Source organism: Carlito syrichta, unplaced genomic scaffold (assembly GCF_000164805.1).
Source record: "Carlito syrichta isolate Samal-C Ts95f unplaced genomic scaffold, Tarsius_syrichta-2.0.1 Scaffold308264, whole genome shotgun sequence".
In the NCBI taxonomy this organism is placed as follows: domain Eukaryota; kingdom Metazoa; phylum Chordata; class Mammalia; order Primates; family Tarsiidae; genus Carlito; species Carlito syrichta.
The window spans coordinates 62,220-89,469 of NW_007252360.1; the positions used below are offsets into that span (position 1 = coordinate 62,220).

At 36.1% G+C, this 27,250-nt stretch overlaps 1 protein-coding gene across 1 annotated transcript in view; it reads left to right on the forward strand.

The window, feature by feature from the left end:
- LOC103267799 (syntaxin-binding protein 5-like) overlaps window positions 1–27,250 on the forward strand; it is an 82,442-nt gene that overhangs the window by 44,059 nt on the left and 11,133 nt on the right. The window lies entirely within an intron of this gene.

Here is a 27,250-nt window from a genome sequence, read left to right on the forward strand (position 1 = left end):
TAACAGAAAAGTAAATAAAGATTATGTTACCAGGAGAAAGTCAAAGGGAATAATCTTGAGATACTATTCAGAGAAGTCTTCATGTGGAAATAATAATATATTAGCTTTAGAAAGACCCTTACTAACATCTCTTTATTCCTGCCAAATCTGGGAATCACTGCTCTGTATCCACATGAGGTGCATGTTTAAAATATGTCTCAAAACTTACAGAATCAGAAATACCACTACTTTGGATAGCAACCTACTTAATGTTCTAATATTAGGAATGGAAGAGAGACATAGCTAAAGATAAATAAGAGATTTAAAAGTTAATAAGGATCTACTAATGGTAAGATAGAGTAAATGTACTTTTCCCTATTCTTTGCACTAACAATAACTAAAAACCTTGGATTTTATATATAAGACAAATATAAGATGACTAGGAAATGTGAGATTATGTCAGGCTGGCTAGGAACTCCAAGTCCCCAAAATTGGCATGGTAGTAGTTAGGTTTTCTTTCTGCCTTATATGTCCCAGAATTGATGCTAAAGAAGCTAGTAACCTGAAACTGAATGGACACAGACAAAAAAATCCCAACAAAAGCTAGCTTTCTTTAGCCAAGGGATGAAGAAAGGACAAACCTAACAAGAAAGAAAGCTTTTAGAAAAGAATCTCTCTACATGAGTAAAATACCACACACACACACACACACACACACACACACACACACACACACACACACATACACAAAACTGTGGTCCCAAACCAACTCATTCCAGCAAAGGCCAATAGGGAACCTTGACTTTCACCCTCATCAGGTTGTAAAGAGGTAATTCAACTTCCTCAGAGTATCAGAAAAAGCACAGTAGGAAGCTGGGACATTCAATTATGCTGAGTGATTGCAGACAGAATTTCCACCACTGCCCACAGTAATTAGAAGTTACCACTCCTTACCCCCACCTCTGTGTTAACTGAAATCAAGTGAGGAGAAAGAGAAGATGGGGAGACTGAAAACTATTAAGGAAATAATGGCTGAAAATTGGCCAAATTGAGCCAAAAATGTGAACCTACAGGTTGCAGAAACTGAGCAAACCCCAATAAAACCATATTAAGATACATCATGGTCAAACTTCTGAACACTAAACACTAAGAACCTCAAAAGCCACAACAGAGGAATGATGACTAACCTACAGTGTCTACCCAATTTGAATGACAGAAGATTTTTCATTAAAAACTCTGGAGGCCAAAAGGAAACATGAATATTTTGCAAGTGCTGAAAGAAAAGAACTATTAATTCTGAATCCTATACTCAGGGAAATATCCTTCAGAAATTAAGGAGAAATCAAGACATTTTCAGATGAAGAAAACTGAGAGAATTTGTCAACGTCAAACCTAATCTTAAAAAGTGGCTAACCAAAATTCTCTACACAGAAAGGAAATTTTAAAAAGAAGGAACCTTGGCATATGGAAAAAAGAATATAGTAATAAAAGTATCAATACATGCAATAGGCTTTCCTTCTCTTGAATTTCTAGAAGTATATTGTATGGTTGAAATGAAGATCATAGTTATATTGTATAATGTGTTTCTTAATGTGTATAGAGGGAATATTTAACACAATTATAAATGGGATGGGTAAAAAGATATAAAGGGAGTTAAAGCTTTATAATTTCTCTTAACTGGTATTAAGGTGACACTGGTAAACTGTGAAAAGTTATGAATATACAATGTAATACTTGAAGCAGTCACTTACAAATTAGAGATACACTTTAAAACATTATTGACACATAAAAATGGAAATACTAAAATAATTCAAGTAACAAATAGGAAGGGAAGAAATAAGAAAGAAAAAAATGAACAGGAGAAAAGAAAAATGTCAAATGACAGACTTAAGCTCTAACATAACAATAATTACATTAAATGTAAATGGCCTAAATGCACCCATTCAAATATACAGATTGATAGAGTGAATTTTAAAACATGACCAACTATGTGCTATCTACAATGTTCTTACTTCAAATATAACAGTATAGACAGGCTAAGAGATAAGAACTATAAAAAAGAATTAGTGGAAAGTGGTGTCAGCAAGATGGCAGAATAGGAAGCCCCAGCCTTGTTCTCCACAGACACACTAACTTTACATATATGGTCCAAGAAGCTGTTAGGAGACCTTCAGAAACCAGTTAGAAAGCTACCATAGCACAAGCAAGCTCAAAACCAAGATCAACCACTTGTTGTTCACGTGGCTAAGAGAAGGAGTGACATTTCAACCACATCAGCTGCATTCCAAACTGGCACAACTTGCAATTAGAAGGAAAAGTAAAACATGGCTTCTGCTTGGGGAAGGAAAGAGAAGAGTTGAACTTATATCCAACGTTCTAGATTTATGGAAGACACCCAAGGAACTAATTTCTATCTCACCTGACTCAGAATTGATGGGCAACTGCCATACATTGGATGCCTGGGAACCACTATGACCAAAAGTGAGTTCATTGGCTTAGTGTAGCATCAGAGAACCTGCAGTACTCTAGACAGGTACTAGAGGCAGCAAAGGACTACAAACCTCTGAAAAACAAGCTGCCAAACTTAATGGGAATTGCATGCACAAGCCCAAAGAAGACATATATCCAGTAAAAGGTTTGAGAGACCCTCAAAATATGTACCTTAGCTGATTCATGAAGGATTTCCTCTGTACAAATCCAGGCCATATAGAGGTGGTTGCTTTTTAACAGGCAAACTCAACAATAATAAAGCATATAAAGAAATAGGAAAATGTGTCCCAATCAAAGGGACAAAGTAAGTCTCCAGAAACTGATCCTAAAGAACCAAAGATATGTGAATTATCTGATGAGGAATTCAAAATAATTTTCTTAAAGAAGCTGAATGTATTAGAAGAGAATACAAATAGAAAAACACACAAAATTAGGAAAATGATGTGTGAACAAAATAATAATATGACAAATCTTTCAAAATTATTAAAAATAGACAGAAATTCTCAAGCTGAAGAATATAATATCTGAATTGGAAAAAGTCACTAGAGTGTGTCACAACATTCTTGGTCAGGAAGAAGAAAGAATCAGCAAACTCAAAGATGGATCTTTTGAAATTACTGAGGTACAAAAATAAAGAAGAAAAGAAGGCCTAAGGGACTCACCCGACACCCGGCACCTTCAAGTACACCAATATACACATTGTATGAATTTAAAGAGAAGAGAAATAGAATGGGGCAGAGAACTTATTTGAAGAAATAGTAGCCCCAAACTTCCCAAATCTGAAAAAAGAAATAGATATTCTTTTTTGTTATTTAATTTTTAAAATGTAAAGTACAATTCAGTACATCATGCAGGTAAATTTTGGGCCTCCCTTTGGTCCCCACTTTGCCTGGTTCGAGATCAGGCACCCTTATTGATACTATGTTCCCAGCCCCAACCCAGCAGTATCCCGTTACTGCCAATCCCTTTCTTACAGTATTAGGGAAAATGTTCAGGGTCCTCTGATGAATGAGAGCATATGCTACTCTGGTTTTTGTTTCTGTGATATATCACTGAGTATTATAGACTCTAAATCCACCCAAGTTGCTGCAAAGTCCATATGTTTGTCTTTCCTTATGGCTACATAATATTCCATTGTGTATATGTACCACATTTTTTAATCCAGTCCATGGGCCAGTTGATGGGCAGCACAATTGGTTCCATGTTTTTGTTATTGTGACTAGCACTGCGGAAATGGACATTCAAATTCAAGAAGCTTAATCAAGTCCAACTAATCTGAACTCAGGCTGCTACTGAGACATATAACCAAACTATCAAACATCAAAGACAAAAAGGAAATCTTGAAAAGTTCTCAACACATACAAGATTAATTATCTTTTTGATGTGCTATTGGGTTTGGTTTGTTGATAATTTTACATTTATGTTCACCAAGGATATTGGCCTGTAGTTTGTTTTGTTTTGCCCTTGTTTGATTTTGGTATCAGGATGATACTGGATTTATTCAATGAGTTAGGGAGGGATCCTTCCTCTCCAATTTTTTTTGAATAGTTTCTAAGATTGGTGCCAGCTCTGCTGGATTTATAGAATGAGTTAGGGAGAGATCCCTCCTCTCCAATTTTTAAAAATAATTTCTAAGATTGGTACCAGCTTTTCTTTGAATGTATGGTAAAATTTGGCTGTGAATCTGTTGATCCTGAGCTTTTTTGTTGGGTGTTTTTTATTACTGATTTTATTTTATTACTTACTCATTATTGGTCTGTTCAGGATTTCAGTTTTTTTCCTGTTGGTATGTTAGGATTTCAGTTGTTTCCTGTTAATCTGTTCAGGATTTCTCTTTTAAGCTTTCTTGAAAGATTGTATGCTTTCAGGAAATTATCCACTTTTTTGTAATTTGTGTGCATAGAGGTGTTTATAGTAGTCTCTAATGATCTTTTGTATTTCTGTGTTATCAATTGTAATGCCATCTTTATAATTTCTCATCGTGCTTCTTTGGATTTTCTCTCTTTTTTTTCCCTTGGTCAGTCTAGCTAGCAGTCTGTCAATTTTGTTTATCAGTAGTATTTCTATATACCAACAATGTTCAAGTGAGAACTAAATCAAGAACTTTCTTCCATTTATAGTAGTCACAAAAAAACCCAGCAATACATTTGATCAAGGAAGTGAAAGATCTATACAGAGAAAACTACAGACCACTGATGAAAAAAATTGTAGATGACACAAAAAAATGGAAGAACATACTCATGGATTGGAATAATCAATATCATTTAAATGACCATATTACTCAAATAATCTATAGATTCAATGCAATTACTATCAAAGTACCAACATCATTGTTCACAGAATTAGAAAAGACAATCATATAAAGTTCATACAAAACAAACAAAAGTCCTAAATAGCCAAAGAAATCCTAAGCAAAAATAGCAAATTGGGAGGCATCACATTGCCTGATTGTAACTTATACTGTAAGGCTGTAATAACTAATACAGCATGGCACTGATATAAAAATAGACATATTAATGAACAGAATAGAGAACCAAGAAACAAAGACACATACCTACAATCAACTAATCTTCAACAAAGTTCACAAAAATAGACAATGGGAAAAGGACACCCTATCCTGGGAAGATTGACTAGCCACATGCAGAAGAATAAAACTGGACCCTGTCTCTCAGTAATGTAAAGATTAAATCACGATGAAGTTAAATGTAAGACTTGAAACCATGATAATCCTAGAAGAAAACCCAGGAAAAATTATTAAAATTGACATAGGCAAAAAAATTTATAATAAAGACTCCAAAAGCATATGCAACAAAAACAAGAATAGGTCAATCGGACTTAAGCTAAAAAGCTTCTACATGGCAAAAAAAACAATAAATAAAGTAAACCAGACAATCTACAGAGTAGGAGAAAATATTTGAAAAGTATGCCTCTGACAAAGGAACAATATCCAGAATCTACAAGAAATTAAAACAATTCAAGAAAAAAGACAAACAACTTCAATTAAAAACTGGGCAAGAGCATGAAGAGACATTTCTCAAAAGAATAAATACAAGTGTCCAACAAACACCTGAAAAAATGCTCAACATCACTAATCATCAGAGAAATCAAATTGAAACCACACTGAGATACTATCTTATATAAGTCAAAATGGCTATTATTAAAAAGTAAAAAAAAATTTATCGATGAGGATGCAGAAAAAAGGGAACAGTTGTACGCTAATGGTAGGAATGTAGATTGGTTCAACTGTTTTGGAAAATAGTATGGAGATATCTCAAGGATTTAAAAATAGAGCTACTATTTGACCCAGCAATCCCACTACTATATATCTACCCAAACAAAAAGCAATCATATATAAAAAAGACACCTGCACTCATGTTTATCACAACATTATTTACAATAGCAAAGTCATAACACTAACCTAAGTGTCTGACAGTGGTTGACTGGATAAATAAAATGTGGTATATATACTCCATGCAATATTATACAGTCACAAAAAAGAATGAAATCATGTCCTTTATGACAACATGGATGAAACTGGAGGTTATTATCTTAAGGGAACTATCTCAGAAGCATAAAACCAAATATCACACACACTCATTTATAAGTGAGATCTAAACAATGGGTACATGTGGACATAAAGATGGAAATAATAGATACTGGGACTCCAAAAAGGGAGAGGGAAGGAGAGAGTGGGGGTGAAGGTTGAAAGACTGCCTATTGGAGACAATGTTAATATTTGGGTGATGGGTGCATAGAAGCCTAATCCTCACCACTTTGCAATATAACATGTAATAAATGTGTTCATGTATCTAAAATTTTAAAAATGGAAAAAAGAAAGATAATGACTTAGAATGTTTTCATCAATACAGATATAAACTACTAAATAAAATGTTGAACAATAGAATTCAGTGACATTTTATATGGGTAATATCTCAGAATCAAGGAGATTTTAGTCCAGGAATTTAATGCTGGTTTAACCATTAAATCAATAAATTTGAAAAATCTCATGATAATATAATTAAATGGTAATTTGATAAAATTCAACACTTAGTTATGATAAACCTCTTAGCAAGCTAGAAATAGAAGGTCAATTCTGTAATCTGAAAAAGGAACTCTTTTTTAAAGAACCTACAGCAAACATTGTACTTATTGGTTAAATATTTAAAGTTTTGCTCCCTGTATGAAGAATGAGACAAGACAAGGATGCCTTCTCTTACTCTTGGTATTCAACATTAAACTTGGAGGTCTAGTCAGTTCAGTAAGGCAAAACTTGAAAATAAAAATATAAAAATAGGAAAGGACGATATAAAAACTATTGGTACTGAGAAACAATGTGATTGTGTATGTGGAATGGATAGTAAGTTATGATCAAGTGGAATTTATCTTAGGAATGCAAGAATATCTCAACATATGAAAATAATTAGTATAACATCCACATCAATAGAATGAAGGGGAAAAAAACACAAAATCATCTCAATTTATGAATAAAAAGCATTTGATAAAACTGAATGTTCATTCATGACTGAAAACAACCGGACCCAGAAAACAAGGAGTAGAATTAATATGGTAAGGGGCATTTTTGCAAAACCAATGGCTAACATCACACACAATGATGAAAGACTGAAAGTTTTTCCCATGTGATAGTAACAAAACAGGAATGCCTGCTTTTTCTACTTTTATATTGTATGGGAAATTCTAGCCAGAAGAGTGAGGCAAGAAGAAAAAAAAATCAACAATGGAAAGGAAGAAGTAAAACTATATCTATTTTCAAATGATAGACCTTATACAAATAAAATTATGAAGAATCCCCTAAAAACAATTGGAAGCTAATAAACAAAGATTGCAAAGTGATGGGGTACAAGATCAACACACAAAATCAGCTGTGTTTCTATATAGTAACAGTGAACAACACACAAAGGAAAATAAGAAAGCAATTCGATTTACAACAGTATCAAAAAGAATTAAACACTTAGGAGTAAATTTAGCCAAAGAAACAAAAGATTTGTACACTAGAAACTACAAACATTGCAGAAAGAAATTAGATAAGGCATAAGTAAAAAGACTTGGAAGACTTAAGATGGCAATATCCCCAAGGCAGTCTACACATTCAGTATAATTCCTATTAAAATTTCAAAGGCCTTTTGTTGAGGAAATGGAAAAATCTTATCCTAATATTTATATAGAATTGCAAGGTAGCCCAAATAGTCAAAATACTCTTGAAACAAGCAAAGTTTGAGGACTCACACTTTCCAATTGCAAAACTTCCTATACAGCTATATTAATAAAAACAGAACAGTTAAGTACTCACTTAATGTTGTTGGTAGGTCTTGGAAACTGACTTTAAGCAAAATGATATACAGCAAGTCCTCATATAGTAGCATTTTTTTATAAAGTTGACAAGAAAAAGTGGTTTGTCTTACATTGTTTTGCTTATTATTTGAAAATATTTATCACTTTCAGGGTATATCTGGTAAGGGTTTCACATCTAAACCATGTAAGGAATTTGTAGAGTTCAATTATAAAAAGACAAACTTCCCAATTAAAAAAAATAGGCAAAGGACTTATATAGCTATATGTTTTTCCAAAAATTGATATACAAACAGCTAACAAGCGTATGAAAACATGTGCAACATCACTAGTCATTAGGAAAGTACAAATTCAAACCACAATTATATATACCACTTTATACCCACTAGGGTGACTATAAGTTTGACAATGGAAAATAATAAGCATTGGTGAGGATGTGAATAAATTGTATACCTCATGGGAATTGTAAATGGTACAGTTTCTGTGGAAAGAAGCTGGCAATTCCGCAAAAAAATTAAAATTACCATAGGACCCAGCACTCTCACTCATAGGTTTATACCCCGAATAATTGAGAGTAGGTGTTTAAACAAAAATTTGAACATGAATGTCCACAGCAGCACTATTCCCAATAGCCAAAATGTGGAAACAATCCAAATGCCCATCAGTTGTTGAATGTATAAAATATATGTATATGCAATAAATATTATTCTGCTATAATAAGAAATGAACTTCTGACATACACAACAATATGGATGAACTTTGTAAACATTATGCTATGGAAAAAAACTAGATACCAAAAGCCACATATTGTATAATTTCACTTACATGAAATATCCAAAATAGACACATACTTAGAGACAGTAAGTAGCTTAGTGGTTGCCAAGTGCTGGAATAGGAGAGATTAGGGAGTAATGTGTAATGACTATGGACTTTTCTCTGAGAAATAAAAATGCTCAGGAACTTAATAGAGGGCACAGTATTGTAAATGTAATAAATGGCAATGAATTATACACTTTGAAATGGTTAAATGGTTAAAATGTAAATGGGTATGTCAGTTTTAACACAATACAAAATCTATTCAAAAGCAATACACATAGAAAAAGAAACATATTTCAGTAAGACAGGATAACATAAAGCACCAAAAAAGGTGATAAATTTAAGCATAATATATGAATAATTATATTAAAAATACCTGGACTAAAATTCTCCTGCTAAAATAAAATATGAATCTCTGCACTAAAAAAAAAAATACAACTCTATGAGGTTTAAAAATACATTTTACCAACACCAAACAGGTATCAAACCAAATAAAAAGCACAATCCCATTCACAATAGCCACAAAAAAAATGAAATACTTTGGCATCTTCCTAACCAGAGAAGTGAAAGACCCTTACAACAAAAACTAAAAAATGCTGCTCAAATAAATCAAAGAAGACACGAGCAAATGGAAAAAAATTCCATGATCTCGAATTGGAAGAATCAACATGGTTAAGATGTCCATCCTACCAAAGGCAATCTATCAATTCAAAACAATGCCTATTAAATTACCATCATCATTCTTCTCAGACCTGGAAACAACAATACAGAAATTTTAAAATCTGGTAAAATAGAATTTATAGCCAAACTCAAACTATTTATAGAGCAAAATACAAAGAGAAATTGACAAAACAAAAATTGTATTTAGACAAAAATCTCTTCTTAATTGATAGAAAAAAATAGTAAAAACACTGAAGAATTGGAAAATATGATTAATAAACTTGATCTATATATTTGAAAAACATCACCATAAAGAAAAGGAAAAAGCAAGCAACAAACTGGGAGATGATATTAGTAACATGTATAACCACAAATATTGTGTATCCAGGATGTAAGAATATCAGATCAATAATAAAAAAGACAACTCAACTGAAAAATGGACTGAAGACTTGAACAAGCTCGTGTGTGTGTGTGTGTGTGTGTGTGTGTGTGTGTGTGTCTTTATAACTTAATTTTATTATAGACATGAGGCATAAGTCAGGATGTGGTACATAAGTAGCCTATGTGTAGGTGAAGTTTGAGTCTCCTACTAGTCCTCACTTCCCTTGGGTTAGGACCAGGTACCCTTTGTGTTGTTATGTGCCCCACCCTCACCCCTGGCAGTGTCCTATGGCTGCCGATCCCTCCCTTGTGCTGTTGTGATTAATGTTCAGGTCCCACTTATGAGTAAGAACATGTGGTATTCATCAGTTCTTTGTTTCTGTGATAGATCACTCAGTATGATGATCTCCACCTCCATCCAATTTACTGCAAAGCTCATGATTTTTTCCTTCTTTATGGCTGTGTAATACTCTGTTGTGTATATGTACTACATTTTCTTTATCCAATCCACTTTCTATAGGCAGTAGGGTTAGTTCCATGTTTTTGCTATTGTGAATAGTGTGATAATAAATGTGTGTGCAGGTGTCTATTTGTAGAATGAATTATGTTCCTCCAGGTATATTCCCAAAAGGGGGATTGCTGGATCATATGGAAAGTCAATTTCTAGTTCTTTTAGAAATCACTACACTATTTTCCATAGAGGCTGAACTAGTTTGCACTCCCAATAGTAGTGTAGAAGTGTTCTCATTTCTCTGCACTTGTGCCAGCATCTTTTTTTTTTTTTATGATGGCCATCATTACTGGAGTTAGGTGGTATCTCAATGTGGTTTTGATTTACATTTCTCCGATGATTAGGAGGCTGAATATATATATATATCTGTTGGCTGTTTGTATATCTTCTTTTTTTCTTTATTTTAAAGATGTGGGGTACAAGTCAGGGTTAGGTATACAAATGTTCATTATGCAGATACCCTTGTTGATGAGGTGTGTCCCTCCCTCCCCTGGCAGTTTCCCTCAACTGCCAATCCCACCCCCCTCCTGGCAGTTTCCTACTACTGCTTTCTTTCATATAGTATTATGATAGTTGTTCAAGGCCCACTTATGAGTGAGAACATGTGGTACTCTGTTCTTTGTTTCTGTGATAGATCAATGAATATGATAGACTTTAAATCCATCCAAGTTGCTGTGAAGTCCATATGTTTGTCCTTCTTTATGGCTGCATAAATTTCCATTGTGTATTTGTACCACTTTTTTTTAATCAATTTCTAGTTCTTTTAGAAATTGCCACACTGTTTTCCAAAGAGATTGCACTAGTTTGCATTCCTACCAGCAGTGTAGAAGCATTCCTTTTTCTCCACATCCTCACCAGCATCTGTCGTTGTTTGTTTTATTAATGATGGCATTCTTACCAGGGTTAGGTGGTATCTCAGTGTGGTTTGATTTGCATTTCTCTGATGATGAGTGAGGCTGAGCACTTTTTCTTGTGTCTGTTGGCTGCCCGTATATCTTCTTTTGAGAAGTGTCTATTCATGTCTTTTGCCCACTTTTAAATGGGGCTGTTTGTTTTTTTCCTTTCAGCATGTTTGAGTTCCTTGTGGATCCCTAGATATTAGGCCTTTGTCAGATATACAGTTGGTAAATATTTTTTCCCAGTCTATGGGCTGTCTCCCTGCTCTCTTGATCGTTTCTTTTGCTTTGCAGAAGCTTGTCAGTTTGATGAAGTCCAACTTGTCTATCTTATCTCTTATGGTATAGGCACTTGGGGTTTTTAATCAGGAATTGGTTACCAGTTCCCATTTCCATAAGAATGTCTCCTGCATTTTCTAAGATTCTTATGGTTTGAGGTTTTGTGTTTAGGTCTTTGATCCATTTAGAGTTGATTTTTGTGTATGGTGATAGTTTGGAGTCCTGTTTCATCTTCTGCATATGATCAGCCAGTTTTCCTAGCACCATTTACTAAATAGATTCTCTTCTCCCCGCTGATTGTTGTTGGAGGCTTTGTCAAAGATGAGCTGGTTGAGAAATTGAGGCTTTGCTTCCAGAATCTCTATACTGTTCCATTGGTCTATGTGCCTGTTCTTGTACCAATACCAGGCTGTTTTGATTATTGTAGCCTTATAATAAGTTTGAAGGCTGCAAGTGTGATACCTCCCACTTTGTTTCTTTTGCTAAGGATTGTTTTGGCTATTTGTGGTCATTTTTGTTTCCATAAGGATTTCTGTATTGTCATTTCCAAGTCTGAGAAGAATGATGTTGGTAATTTAATTGGTATTGTTTAAATTGGTAGATTGCCTTTGGTAGGATGGACATCTTAATAATGTTGATTCTTCCTATCCATGAGCATGGAATATTTTTCCATTTGTTTGTGTCTTCTTGGATTTCTTTGAGCAGTGTTTTTTGTAGTTTTCATTATAAAAGTCTTTCACTTATCTGGTTAGGAAGATGCTGAGGTATTTCTTTTTTTGTGTGGCTATTTTGAATGGGATTGTGCTTTTTATTTAGTTCTGACTAGCTAGTTGTTGGGATATAAAAATGCAACTGTCTTTTGCACATTTATTGTGTATCCTGGGACTTTGCCAAAGTCCTTTATCAGGGCAAGCAGGTTTCTGACAGATTCTCTTCAATTTTTGAGGTATAGGATCATATTGTCAGTAAAGAGGGATAACTTGACTTCCTCTTTTCCTATTTGGATACCCCTGATATCCTTCTCTTGTCTAATTGCTCTAGCTAGGACTTCCAATATAATGTTGAACAAAAGGGGTGAGAGTGGGCAGCCTTGTTTTGTTCTGGTTTTCAGGGAAAATGTTTCTAGTTTCTGTCTGTTTAGCAATACAGTAACTGTGGGTTTATTGTAGATGGCACTTACTTTTTGAGGTATGTTCCTTCTATACCTAGGTGTTTGAGGGTTTTTATCAGGAAGGGATGCTGGATTTTATCAAAAGATTTTTCTGTATCTAATGATATAATCATGTTGTCCTGTTTTTACATTTGTTGATGTATTTAATTAGATTAATGATCTTGTGGATGTTGAACTAGCCCTGCATCATGGGAATGAAGCCTACTTGCTCATGGTGGATGATTTTTGAGATGTGTTTTTGGATCTGATTTGCTAGAATTGTGTTGAGGATTTTTGTATCTATGTTCTAAAAGGATACTGGCCTGTAGTTCTGTTTTTTTGTTGGATCTTTACCCGGTTTGGGTATCGGTGTGATGTTAGCTTTGTAAAATTATTTGGGGAGAATTCCATCTTTCTCAATTGCCTGGAAGACTTTCAATAGGATTGGTATCAACTATTCCTTGTACATTTTGTAGAAATCTGCTGAAAAGTCCTCCAATCCAGGGCTTTTTTTTTTTTTTTTTTTTTGTAGGTAGTTTTCTTGTGACAAAGTCAATTTCCTGGGTAGTTATTGGTCTATTTAGTGTCTCAATGTCTTCTTTTTTCACTCTGGGGAGTTGTGATGTCAGAAAGTCCTCCATTTTTTTAGGTTACCAAGTTTGTTTCACTACAGGTGTGCATAGCAATCTCTGATAGTCTTTTGTATTTCTTCAGGGTCAATTGTGATTTGTTCTTCTGTATTTCTGACTGTGTTTATATTTGGGCTTTTTCTCTCTTTTTCTTGCTAGGGATTCATCAATCTTGTAAATTCTTTCAAGAACCAGCTTTTTGTTTTGTTGATGTTTCTATGATATTTTTGTCTTCTATGTCCCATATTTGGGCACTTATTTTGGTGATCTGGATTCTTCTGCTAAAGTTAGGGTTTTGGTGGTCCTGTCTTTCAAGCTCCCTTGGGTGATTTGTTAGGCTGTCAACTTGTGATCTTTCCATTTTTTGATGTATATTCGTAGAGATTTAAATTCCCCTCTTAGAACTGATCTCATGGCATCCCAGTGGTTTTGTTAAGATGCTTATTCATTTTCGTTTGTTTCCAGGAATCTTTTGATTTCTGTTTTCATTTCACTGTTGACCCACTAGTTATTCAGCATCTTGCTGTTTAGTATTCATGTCTTTGTGGGTTTTGGGGACATTTTCTTGGTGTTGATATTTATTTTTATTCCACTGTGTTCTGAGAAGGTGCATGGAAATATTTCAACCTTATGGAATTTATTTATGCTTGATTTATGACTGAGAATGTGATTGATCTTTGAGTATATTTCATGTGGTGATGAGTAGAATGCATATCCTGTGGTTGTTGAGTGGAGTATTCTGTAAGTATCTGTTAAGTCCATTCAGTTGAATGTCAAGTTTAGGTTCTAGATCTCCTTGTTGATTTTTTTGCCTCGATGATCTATCTACAGCTATTAGTGGGGTATTCAAGTCCCCTGCTATAATAGTGTTTGAGTCAATATATTTTTTTGGTTTACTTAGTAGTTGCTTTATAAAAATGCTCCTGTGCTGGGAGCATATATGTTTAGAGTGGATATTTCTTGTTGATGGATTGAACTTTTTATTGTTATGTAGTATCCTTTTGCATCTTTTAAAATTTTTGATAGCTTAAAGGTTGTTTTGTCTGATATTAAGATCGCAACTCCTGCCTTTTTTTATGATCCATTTGCCTGGAAACTTGTTTTCCATCCTTTAACTTTGAGTCTGTGTGTGTCTCTTCTGGTGTGTCTCCTGGATGCAGCAAATAATTGGGTCATGGTTTCGTATCCAGTTTGCCATTCTGTGTCTCTTCAGTGGTGCATTCAGTCCATTCACATTCAGGCTGATTATTGAAATGTGATTGCTTCTCCCTGTCATGGGGTTCTTGTAAAGTTGTTTCTTTATTTGCTTGTTTTCTTTTGACTTTGGGGTTAATGTATGTGTGTGTTTTCAAGTTTCTTGTTGCACTGTATTCTCTGTTGATTCTGTGCTCTGCTGTTCTCTTGGGAAGTGTGTCTTCTTTTCTGTCTTCTGTGCTTAGTACCTTTTTAAGTGTCTCCTATAGAGCTGGTCTGGAAGCTGCATATTCTCTTAGGGATTTAATGTCTGGGAAGGATTTTAATTCTCCATCACTTATGAAGCTGAGCTTGGATGAATAGGAAATTCTTGGTTGGTATTGTTTTTCTTTGAGGACTTTGAATATAGGGCTCCAGTCCCTTCTTGCTTGTAGTGTTTCTGCTTGATAGGTCTGCTGCTATTCTGATTGGTTTTCTCCAGTAGGTAGTCTGACATTTATCTCTTGCTGCCTTTAGGAGTTTTTCTTTTTGTACCTACTTTGTGTAGATGAATTACTAAGTGTCTAGGGATTGGTCTTTTCATATGATGTCTTGTGGATGTTCTCTGTATCTCTTGTGCTTGACTGGTCACATCTTTGGTGAGATGGGGAAAGTTTTCTTGCATTACTTCCTGGAATACTTGCTCTAAGTTGTTCTCCATTTCCTTTCTTCTTCTGGGATACCAATCAAGTGTAGGTTTGGCCTCTTGATATAATTACACATCTCTTGTAGGCTTTATTTTTTCTCTCTGAGTCTTCTTTCTGTTTTTTACAAATTGGGTTAATTCCATGTTCTAGTCTTCAAGTTCTGAGATTCTTTCTTCAGCTAGATTAATTCTGCTTTCCATGCTTGTCACCTTGTTATTTATTTCCCAGATGAGATTTTTTATTTCCAAAATCTCTGTTACAAGTTCTTTCAGTGTTGCATCTTGTCTTTCTTGAATCTTATTCACTCTTTCTATCCATTCCCTAATCCCTGTCATATTCTGGGGACAGTCATTGGTGACTTCCATTGTTTGGGTACCAAGGTCTGATTTTTCAGGCATTTTGTCTTTGGTAAACTTGACATTGCCTAAGGTCTTTCTTTGATTTTTCCTCATTTGTGACAGATCTCTTGTTTTTCTCTTTAATTCTGTTATCAGTGTCAGTGGGAGAGACTTTCCCTTCTGATGTTTGCTCAGTTCTCTATTCTCCTCATCAGAAGGGAAATCCGGGCTCTGGATTTGTTCTATTTTGAAATAGGACAGTGTATGGGAAGCTTTGCTGTCTCTTGTTGTTTTTGAATTTCAAATAAAGTAGGGGATAGGGCACTAGGATTCAGAAACTACTTCCAAATTACAATGTTCACTTATTGTGGTATGTGTTCCCTGAGACCCACTCCCCACCACCACTCTATATGATGATGCAAAGCAGAAACCAATGCAAAAGCAATTGAACATATACACATACACACACCCCAAAACAAACTGGAATAACAAAGCAAAACAACAACAAAAAAAACAAGAAAACTAAACACACACACACACACACACACACACACACACACACACACACACACACACCTAGCACAAAGTATATAGAGAAAAAAAACAGAAAGACCAGAGAAAAATAAGATAATAAAATAAAAATTTTTTTTAAACATTTAAAAAAATTTTTTAAATGAAATTTAGGCCAAACCCTCACACATATATCAACACACACCTTAAACTATAAAAAATGAATATAAAAAACCTCCAGAAGAACAGAAGAGCAAAAACCAACAACAACAACAAAATCAAAAGAGAACACTCAATCATTCACATACACACATAAACAGAAGATGACAAATAAAAGAAATAAAAAACAAAAAGAAAAGAAAAAAATTAGGGGGGATGCAGATCAAACCCTCACATACACATTCATACACAAAGGAAAAATATTTTTAAAATAGATGAACTAACAAAGAGTCAAAAATTTTTTTTAATTAAAAAATAATTTAAAATGAAAAAGAAAACAAAAAAAAAAACTTGCCCTCTTGTTGCAGGCTCTGTAATTGTTCCTCTAATCACAGAGGTGTCTCTCCTGCAGAGGCACCTCTTTCACTTTCTCCTCAGGGAACGAAACAGTAAAGGAGGAGGGGCAGTGAAGGTGGGTGGGGCTGCAGTTCTCCCCTCCCACTCTCGTATGGTCAGGGAGATCTCCTGTGGAGAGGTACGAGATTGTCTCTTTCCCAGGTATGTACTTTCACCAGGGGTGCCCCAGCCAGGTCTATCCTGGAATGGAGTTCTCCTATTGTGACTGACGTCCAGGCTCCACCTGGGTTTGTCCTTCTCAGTCGTGGTCCAACCATGCGGGTCTGATGTTCAGAGGATTGCTGGGGAGGAGGGGGTTTGGGTCAGCCCCAGACTCATTGCTGATCTCTTTGAAGTTCTTCCTCATCCTTTTCTGGCCACACACTTTATTCCACGGCTGGATCAGGGTAGGGGGTGTGGTGTAGGGGTTGGGGTGCCTGGAACTCAGCAATTGTTAGGTCCCTCTGAAGTTTATGCTCTCAGGATATTCCCTCTGGGCCATGATCAATCCCTGAATAGTTGATCCGCCAGTCACAGAGATCAGGTCTGTTGCTCCATGGTGAGCAAGTTGGAGCACTTTCCTGCCCTGCCTTCAAGATGGTGGTGGGGTGCCTCTCTTGTCCTCTTCTGTGGGAACTTGCCTCTGTATTCCCTCTGCAGCCCCTGCCAGAGTCGTTTCAGGTGCTGAAGTGGTGAGGCAAAGCCAGGAGCTGTCAGTCTCTCTCCTGCTTCAATGGTGAGGGAGAGCTTGGGGTGTTAGTTTCTCCCCACTGCTTTTTCAAAGGAAAACTTCTGTCCATTAAAAAAAAAAAAACAATGGTGCTTGGCTTCTGCAACCTGGGAACAGCCAGGGACAAAGTAGAGAAGCTGCAGCACCAGCTGTTGTTGCACCAGGGACCTGGCCACCCTCTCACAAGCCCTACTTAGACAGTGTCTCCCAGCATTTTCTTCCCAGGGAGGGTTTGTTGATTTAAAAAAATAGAAAAGAAAATGGTACTCGGCTTCTGTGTCCCAGAATCACTAGGGTCCAAGCCCAGCCGCTGTGGCACCAGTCACTGCACCTGGAGATCCCTGGCTACTAGCTCCCTAGCGCTCTCTCAGTCAGCCACTCTCACACCCACCCACTCACCAGCATGTATACAAAATTTTCCATACACTCACTCACTCACACAGGGACTTGCATAGTCCAACTGGCTCAGCTGCCATCTTCCTGACTCCTTCAAAAAAATCTCACCTTCCTTTTTAAAAACCCCTGAAATTAAACCCTCCAAGTTATTCTTGAATATTGAATAGTCAACATTCATTTCCTTTTGCCAACGTGTTTTAAAATGTCTCTGCTCACTGTTGCTTCTTGCATCTCAATCTTCCTTCTGAGTTCAGTTTTCTTCATCCAGAGGTGCATCCTTTAATTCAGTGGGGCTGTGTAAATGATAAACTGAGTCTTTGTTTATTTGTACATGTCTTTATTATACCTTTCTCATATGGTCGGGGGATCTCCTCCAAAATATAATCTATATTTTGCCAAGGACTTATCTGCAAATGTTGCCTCTCCCTTGTGCTCCCTATTCTTGTCATCTAAAATTCCTAGTCTAGCATATGTTAGATTTTCTTAGTCTTTCCTCTATATCTCTCTTTTTGTCTTATGAGTTGGAGTCTCACTTTATTGCCCAGGCTGGACTGCAGTGACATACTCATGGCCACCATAGCCTCGACCTGCTGGACTCAGGCAACCTTCCACCTCAGCCTTCCAAGTAGCTGGAACTACAGGCATGCACCACTATGCCCAGCTAATTTTTTGATTTATTGTAGAGATGAGGGTGCACCAAGTTGCCCAGGCTGGTCTCGAACCCCTGGGCTCAGGTAATCCTCTCGCCTCTACCTCCCAAAGTGTTAGGATTACAGGCATGAGCCACCACATTTGGCCCTTTATATTTCTTAACCCTTAATATTTTGGGCTGAATTGAGTGATTTCTTCAAATCTAGATGAAGGTACACTGATCAAGCCTATTTTAATAACTGTATTTTTTGTATGCAAAACTTCCTGTTCTCTTTCTTATAGCATTTGTCCTTTCACTGAGATTTCTTGTGTTTTTCCATTTAATAATTTTAAACTTACTTAATTTCTTTAAGTTTGTTCTATCATCTTCATTACTTAGAGTCCTAAGTATTGTCTGCTTACTCTCCATCATGGTGAATTATTGCCCTGTGTGGTGTGGTTTGTATTTTTGAGATTTTATGAATTTATCTTCAGTGGGGCTTTCTTTTCTTGTGGGAGTTAATAGGTTATTAAAGTATTCCTAGGCTGGGCATGGTAGCTCACACCTATAATCCCAGCACTTTGGGAGGCTGAAGCAAGAAGACTGCTTGAGCCTTGGAGTTTGAGGCCTGCTTAGGCAACATAGTGAGACTTCATCACTACAAAAAAGACAAAAAAGTAGCTGGGCATGGTGGCACACACCTGTAGTCCCAGCTACTCAGGAAGCTAAGGTGGAAGAATTACCTGAATGCAGGAGGTTGAGGCTGCGATGAGCCATGATTGTGCTACTGCACTCCAGCCTGGGTGACAGAGTGAGACTCTGACTCAAAAAAAAGAAAGAGAGATAAAGCAATCTTTCCTAGGGAATGGGTCTGTGTTTGTGGCAAAGTGAAACTTTGACAACAAAGAGAGAGAGAGAGAGAGAGAAAGCTTTTGTTTCTGTGAAGCTTTTGGGGTTACAGTAGTCTCTGATGGGTACTTTATGCTAATTTATTGGCTTAGAATTTCCTGAATACATGAATATTGTCCTTATGTTTTATTTTTTCATTTATTTTTGCTTTTTCCCATTTCCCACGTAAGGTCCTGATAGACTACAAGCTTCCTTACCACTTTCCTGAACTTATAAATGAATATTGTCTTAGTCCTTTTATCATACACAAGGTGTTATTTTGAGGCTTCCAGAATTATGTTTATCTTTGGGGACTTCTGAATATTGGGCTCTAGTCACTTCTTGTTCGTAGTGTTTCTGCCAATAGGTCTGCTACTATTCTGATTGGTTTTCCCTGCAAGGTAGTCTGACCTTTCTCTCTTGCTGCCTTTAGGATTTTTTCTTTTGTGCCTAATTTGTGTAGGCAAATAACTATATGTCTAGGGGTTGGTCTTCTCATTTGGTCTTCTCTTGTGGAGGATCTCTGTATCTCTTGTGTTTGGCTGGTTACGTCTCTGGTGAGATGGGGAAAGTTTTCTTGGATAACCTCCTGGAATACTTGCTCCAAGGTGTTCTCCATTTCCCTTTCTTCTTCTTGGATACCAATCAGGCATAGGTTTGACCTCTTGATATAATCGTACATCTCTTGTAGGCTTTGTTCTTTCTTTTTGAGTTTTCTTTCTATGTTTTTTATAGGTCAGGCTTATTCCATGTTCTGGTCTTCAAGTTCTGAGACTCATTCTTCTACTAGATTAACTCTGCTTTCCATGTTTGTCATCTTGTTATTTATTTCCTGGATGAAATTTTTTTATGCTCAAAATCTCTGTTACAAGTTCTTTCAGTAATGCATCTTGTCCTTCTTGAGTCTCATTCACTATTTCCATCCATTCCCTAATCCTGTCGTATTCTGGGGCCAGTCATTGGTGACTTCCATTGTTTGGGCTCAAGATCTTATTTTTCAGGTGTTTTCTCTTTGTTACACTTGAAATAACCTGTGGTCTTCTGTTGGTTTTTCCTCATTTGTGACAGATTCCTTTCTCTTTAGTTCCATTATTCAGTGGCAGTGGGGGAGGCTTTCACTTCTATGTTTGCTCAGCCCACTATTCTTCACTCATCTGGGCTCTGGATTTGTTCTATTTTGAAACTGTGGGTGGGAAGCTTTACGGTCTCTTGTAGTTTTAAAAGTTGAATAAGTAGAGGATGGGAAGCCAGGATTCAGAAACTATTTGCAAATCACAGTGTTCATTGATTGTGGTATGTGTCTCCTGAGACCAACTCCCCATCACCACTTTATACGATGATCAATGGCTATGTGTGTGTACCCTCTGAGTCCAAGATACAGTAGCAGCAATGAAGAGAACAGAGGAAAATAGAATGAAATAAGATGTAAAAGAATAAAAAATTTAAAAAGCACAGAACAATGAAAGCATAAACCAAAGCAAAAAACAACTGAACACACACACCAAAATAAACTGGAATAACAACAAGGTGAAACAAAACAAAAAATAACAACAAAATCAGGAAAACTAGACACACACACACACACACACACACACACACACACACACACACACACACACACCTAGCACAAAATGAATGGAGAAGGAAAAGAGAAAGACTGGAAAAAACAAACAAAAAACAACAACAAAAAAAGTAGGAATTCAAATTGAACCCTCACATATATTCACACCCTCCTTAAACTATAAAAAAAGAGGAGGACAAAAGAGCAAAAACAAACCAACAAAAAGAAAAAACAAAATAAGCTGAAAGATGAACACTCAATCATGCACATACACACATAAACAGAAAACAAAAAACAAAAAGAAATAAAAGAGGGATGCAGATCAGACCCTCACATACACATTCATGCACAAAGGAAAAATATTTTAAAAATAGAAAAACTAACAAGCAAAAATTTTTTTAAAACTTAAAAAAAGAGAAAAAAAATCCCTGCCCTCTTAGTGGCAGGTTTTGTACTTGTTCCTCTTGTCTGCTTCTCTGCTATCTCCTGCAGAGTTTCTGTCTCTTTCACTCTTTCCCCAGCGTCCAGACCAGGGAAGGAGGAGGGGCAGTGGAGGTGGGTGGAGCTGCAGTTCTCCCCTCCCACTCTCATATGGTCAGGGGATCTCCTCCAGTGGGAAGGTGCAGGATTGTATATTCCCCAGGTATGTACTCACAGGGGGTGCCCCACCCAGGCCTATCCTGGAATGCAGTTCTATTGAGGCTGATGTCCAGACTCTGCCTGGGTTTGTCCCTCTCAGTCATGCCCCAACTGTGTGGGTCTATGTTCAGAGGATTGCTGGGGAGGAAGGGTATTAGGTTAGCCCCAGACTCACCACTGATCTCTTTTCTGGCCACACCATTTTTCCCATGTTGAATCAGGGTAGGGGGTGGGACACCTGAGACTCAGCACTTGTTCTGTTCCTCCGAAGTTTATGCTTTCAGGATATTCCCTCTGGGTCATGATCAACCCCTGAGTAGTTGATCTGCTGGTCACAGAGATTAGGTCTGTTGCTTTGTGGTGAGTAAATCAGAGCACTTTCCTGTCCCATTTTCAAGATTGTGATGGGGTGCCTCTTCCATCTTCTCTGGTGGGACTCTGCCTCTGGACTCCCTCTGCAGCCCTTGCTGCCAGTGTCTGGTCAGGTGCTGGAGGGGTGAGGCAAAGCCTGGAGCTGGCAGTCTCTCCCACTGCAGTAGTGAAGTGGAACCTGGAGCTAGTAGTCTCTCCCCACCACTTCTTTGCAGGACAACTTTTGTCAGCTTAAAAAAAAAATGGTACTCGGCTTCTGTGACCTGGGAAGCACTAGGAACCAAGCAGACCAGCTACAGCACCAGCTGCTTCACCAGGAGAAGCCACTTGCTCACAAGCCCCTACTTAGTCAGTCTCTCCCAGAATCTTCTTCTCAGGAAGGGTTTTGTTGATTTTAAAAAAAAGTGCTTGGCTTCTGCATCCTGGGAATCACTAGAGTCCAAGCTGAGCAGCTGTAGCAATAGCCAGTACACCAGGAGAACCCCAGCTGCTTGCTCCTGAGCCCTCACTCAGTCAGCACTCACACATCCAATCACTCACTGACACGTACACAAAACTTTCCATACACTCACTCACTCACACCGGGACTTGCATAGTCTGACTGGCTCAGCCACCATCTTCCCCTAAAATCTGTATATATTCTTTTGAGAAGGGTCTATTCATGTCCTTTGCCCGCTTTTTAATAGAGTTGTTGGTTTTTTTCCTTTCAACTCACTTGAGCTCCTTGTAGGCCCTGTATGTTAGGTTGTTAGTCTTTCTAATTCAGATACATAATTAACAAATATTTTTTCCAAATCTGTGGGTTATCTACCCGCTCTCTTTATGGTTTCTTTTGCTTTACAGAAGCTTTTCAGTTTAATGAGGTCCTACTTGTCTATCATAGTTTTTATGGCATTTGTTTTTGGGGATATAATCAAAAATTGATTGCCTATTCCCATGTCCATAAATGTGTTTCCTACATTTTTTTCCAGGATTTTTAGAGTTTGAAGTTTTACATTTAGGTCTTTGATCCCTTTAGAGGTTTTTTTTCCCCCCCTAGATTAGAAAATATAGTTTAATATATTAGAAAATATAGTTTATTTAGAAAGTAAATTAAAGAGAGAGAGAAAGAGGAGACTCACCTCCCCAAGGTAGGGAAGGGCGCAAAAGCCAGGAAACATGGCCCAGAGAAGATTTTTTAAATAGGTGGTAGGTAGGAGTTCTGTTTCATTCTTCTGCTTGTGATCAGTCAGTTTTCCCAGCACCATTTGATAAATAAGTCTTCTCTCCCCAGTGGTTGTTATGGATGGCTTTGTCAAAGATGAGTTACTTGAGAGATCAAGTTTTTGCTTCTGAAATCTCTGTCCTGTTTCACTGGCCTATGTTCCTGTAATTGCACCAGTACCAGACTATTTTGATTATTGTGGCCTTATAATAAAGTTTAAAGTCTGGAAGTGTGATAGATAACCTCTTGCTTTATTTCTTTTGCTGAGGATTGTTTTAGCTATTCATGGTCATTTATGTTTCCATACTAATTTCTGTATTGTCATTTCCAATTCTGAGAAGAATGATGTTGGCAATTTAATGAGTATTGCATTGAATCTGTAGATTGCCTTTGGTAGGATGGACATCTTGACAATATTAGTTCTTCTAATTCATGAGCAAGGGATGGTTTTTCATTTGTTTGTGTCATCTTTGATTTCTTTGAACATTATTTTGTAGTTCTTATTATAAAGCTCTTTCACTTCTCTGCTTAGGTAAATGCCAAGGTATTTCTTTGTGTGTGTGTGTGTGTGGTCATTGTGAATGGGATTGTGCTTTTATTTGGTTCTCTGCCTGTTGTTGCTGGTGTATAGAAATGCAACTGTCTTTTGTACATTGATTTTGTACCCTGGAACTTTACCAAAGTCAACGGTCAATGCAAGGAGGTTTTTGATGGGCTCCCTTGAGTTTTCAAGATATAGAGTCATATCTTCTGTGAAGAGGGATAGCTTAACTTCCTCTTTTCCTATTTGGATACCCCTGATTTCCTTCTCTTACCTGACTGCCCTAGCAAGGACTTCTAGCACTGTGTTTAACAGGAAGGGTGAGAGTGGGCCACCTGGTCTTGTTCCTGTTTTCAGGGGGAATGTTTCCAGCTTCTACCCATTGTACAAAATATTGGCTGTGGGTTTATCATAGATGGCTCTTTGTATGTGAGGAATGTTTCTTCTATGCCTAGGTGCTCAAGAAGATTTTATCAAGAAAGGATGCTGAATTTTATCTAATACTTTTTCTGTGTCTACTGATATAATCATGTGGTTCTTGATTTTGCATCTGTTAACATGCTGAATTCGCGTATGATTTTATGAATGTTGAACCAGCCCTGCATCCTGGGAATGAAGCCCACCTGTTCATGGTGGATGATCCTTGAGATGTGTTGCTGAATCTGGTTTGCAAGACTTTTATTGAGAATTTTTGCATCTATGTTCACCAAGAAGATTGTCCTCTAATTATCTTTGCTTGTTGGATCTTTGCCAGGTTTGGATATCAGTATGAAGTTAGCTTTATAAAATGAGTTGAGGAGAATTCCATTGCTCTTGATTGCCTGGAATACTTTCAGTAAGATTGGTATCAACTCCTTGTACATCTTGGAAAGCATCTGCTCTAGGGCTTTTTTTAGTGGGTAGGTTTCTTATGTCCAAGTCAATTTCCTGGATTGTTATTGGTCTGTTTAGAGTTTCAATTTCTTCTTGCTTCAACCCTGGGAGGTTGTGTAATGTCAGAAAGTCCTCCATTTCCTTTAGATTTTCTAGTTTATTTGCATACAGATGTTCATAGCAATCTCTGATAATCTTTTGAATTTACTTAGGGTCAGTCATGACTTTATCTTTTGTGTTCCCTATTGTGTTTATTTGGGCTCTTTCTCTCTTTTCCTTAGTTAATCTGGCTAAGGGTCTGTCAATCTTATTTATACTTTCAAAGAAGCAATTTGGTTTCTTTCTATGATATTTTTGTCTTCTATGTCCTGCAGTTTTAACTTTATTTTGGTGATCTGGATTCTTCTGCTGAAATTAGGATGGTGGTCTCACTTCTCTAGCTCCCTTAGGTTTGGTGTTAGGCTGTTTACTTGTGATCTTTCTATTTTCTTTGATGTGTATTTACAGTGCTATAAATTTTCCTCTCAATACTGATTTTATAGCATCTCAGAGATTCTGATAAGATGTGTCTTTGTTTTCATTGTTTGTTACCAGGAATCTTTTGTCTTGATTTCTGTGTTGTCTCAGAAGTTGTTCAGCAATATGTTGGTTAGTGTGTTTTGAGGTGATCTTGTTGGTGATACTAGTTGAATGAGCCTTTGAAAGAAGAAAAAGTTTGTATGGCTTCCTCATTAATAATTAGAGTAATTAATTATTAGAGAAATAAAAATTAAAACCATAATGAGATACCATTTTACATTCAACACATACTGGCAGAAAATTTAGTCAGTAACAAGTGTTGGAAAGGACATGGATCAATGATAATTTTTCTGTTTTGTAAATGGGAGTATAAATTTGTAAATTTAAGAACAGTTTAGCAACATTGTATAAATTCGAACATCTTCATACCCTTAGACCCACCAATTTTGTAAATAACAAAATACATGTACAAGATTCTCCATAGCAAAAGATTCTGCATATTTGTAATAGCAAAAGAAAAGGAAAGAAAATTTTAAAATACAACTGAATTTCTCAATGATCAAAGATCTAAATTGTAGGATAATCACACAAGGGACAATTATATATTAAATGTAGCAACAAAAAAGAATGAAATACAGTATAAACAACAATGTGAGTGAATTTTTTATATTTTATATGTGAAGAATATAAGATACCATTTTCATAATTTTTTTAAAAAGCAAATTAAACAATATATTGTTTCTACATACACCATAATATTGTAAAGAAAAGCAAAAGGATGATTAAATGTTTCAGAATAGACCCAAATTTTACCTGTATGATGACCATTTATCTACCTAATCCTGTATTGTACCCCACAACTTTAAAATAAATTAAAACAAAAAGAAAAAAAAAGTTTCAGAATAGCAGTTACTTTTGGTGACAAGGAAAGCAGGGAAATGGAATCAAGAAAAGCACATCTGTAGAAGCAAGGTATTAGTAATGTTAGTTCTTTGACTGAGTGGTTTCAGTACAGTTGTAGTCTGTGTATTAAATCTGTGCTATATACATTGTTCTTTTCATATCAAATATTACATGATTAAAAAAACAGAATTAAAAGTTGTTCGAGTATATGGCATCTCAGGCCTACATCCTGTAAGAATTTTCTAAAAGTTTTAAAAATATCTATAAGCACATAATTAAATATACAAAGTCATTAATAGCAGTTTTATTTTAATAGCCCAAAACTGAAAACAACCTAAATGCTCATCAACTGATGAGTGGGTAAGTGGGGTATATCTAAACAATGAAATACTATTCAGCAACAAAAAAGAACAAATTACTGATATATGTAACAAGGATTATCCTAAAAAACATTATGCTAAGAGAAAGATGCAGCACAAAAAAGTAGATATTATGTAGGTTTTTTCTTAAATAACAACTTTAAGAAAAAGAGAATCTATACAGGCAGAAATAGAACAGGGAGATCTACTGAGGAAGGGAAAGAGGGTTGCATATTGACATGAGGTAACTTTTTGGGGTGATGGAAGTGTTCTAAAACTAGATGATGTCAGTATGACAACTGTAAAAATTTACTAAAAACTATCAAACTATGCACTCACGAGTGGATTTTATGGTGTGTAAATTATATTTTAACAAAGCTATTAGCAAAGTAAGCAGGTCATTCAATCAGTGATTTCCCTTCTCTCAAAAAAAAGCAGACTTTATATATATTATCTATTTTTGGTCTCTCTACAATGTTTCACTGATATATATGACTGTTTGTCATCAGTAGCACAAAAATGTTACTGTAGTTTTTGAGTGAGACTTAATGTTATGTAGTTTGAGTCCTCCAACATTTATATTTTTCAAATTGCTTTGACTTTTCTAGTTCCTTTATCTTTCTATAAAAATTTTAGAATCAGTTCATTTCTACAAAAAATTGTTGCCATATTTTAATTGGGATAGCATTGAATCTATACATCATTTGGGGGAATTAATACCTAGTAAGTTGTACAATTTAAAAAATGAATTATACCTCTCCCTTTATTAGCTCCTTCTTTTAATTTTTGTCAATGTCTTATAATTTTCAGTATACAGACCTTATACAAATTGTGTTTATATCTAAGTATTTCTTGGCTTTGGTACTATTGTAAATGGTACTGTTTTTTAACTTCCAACTTTTTTTGCTATTATTTAGAAATGTAATTGATATTTTTAAGCTGACATTGTTTCTTACAATCATGCTAAATTCATTTGTGAGTTCCAGTATCCTTTTGTAGAATCTTTGGAACTTTCTACTTAGCCAATTATGTAATCTGCAAATAGAAACAATTTTATTTCTTCCCTTTAGTCTGTATGCCTTTTGTTTCTTTTTCTTCCCTACTGCAGTGGTTAACACTTACAATATGTTGAGTAAGAATGGTGAGAGTAAACACTTTTTGCTCTGTTCCTGATCTTAGGGGAAAAGCATTCAGTCTTTCACCATTATGTATGTTAGGCAATATCTATAGGTTGTTCCTGAATGCCCTTTATA